The sequence below is a fragment of the Echiichthys vipera genome (genome assembly GCF_963691815.1).
Source record: "Echiichthys vipera genome assembly, chromosome: 5".
Lineage (NCBI taxonomy): Eukaryota > Metazoa > Chordata > Actinopteri > Perciformes > Trachinidae > Echiichthys > Echiichthys vipera.
In genome coordinates this window covers 17,501-18,445 of record NC_139830.1, presented here as the reverse complement: position 1 = coordinate 18,445, position 945 = coordinate 17,501, and positions in this window count along the sequence as shown.

Sequence of the window (945 nt, the reverse complement as noted above, 5' to 3'; positions counted from 1 at the left end):
GGACGAGGAGACGACCTGAGGGACGAGGAGACGACCTGAGGGACGAGGAGACGACCTGAGGGACGAGGAGACGACCTGAGGGACGAGGAGACGACCTGAGGGACGAGCGAGGAGACGACCTGAGGGACGAGGAGACGACCTGAGGGACGAGAGACGACCTGAGGGACGAGGAGACGACCTGAGGGACGAGGAGACGACCTGAGGGACGAGCGAGGAGACGACCTGAGGGACGAGGAGACGACCTGAGGGACGAGGAGACGACCTGAGGGACGAGAGACGACCTGAGGGACGAGGAGACGACCTGAGGGACGAGCGACGACCTGAGGGACGAGCGACCTGAACGCAGAGACGAGCTCAACAGCAGCAGGTTTCTACTGTCAGCTGCATTTATATCACACACACACACACACACACGGTGACACACACACACACGGTGACACACACACACACACGCACACACACACACACACACACACGGTGACGCACACACACACGGTGACACACACACACACACGCACACACACACACACACGGTGACACACACACACGGTGACACACACACACACGCCTGGTCAGCATGTGGATCATTAGTGATAATCCTCAGGAGGATCTTCTCTCTGCGGCGTTCGTCTCTTCGTCTCGTCCACGTTTCATTTCTTTAATAAACTTCAGACGTTTATGAAACTCAGCGTTTTCTTCTGCTGTGATTAATATTATTTTGCATCATCAGCAAAATAACGAGCGTTTGTGCAGCGCTTCCTCTCAGGACGCTGCACAAACGCCCAGAACTGTGAACGGACGTGACCACGACCCTGCAGCCACAGACCGTGCAGCCACAGACCCTGCAGCCACAGACCGTGCAGCCACAGACCGTGCAGCCACAGACCGTGCAGCCACAGACGCTGCAGCCACAGACCGTGCAGCCACAGACCCTGCAGCCACAGA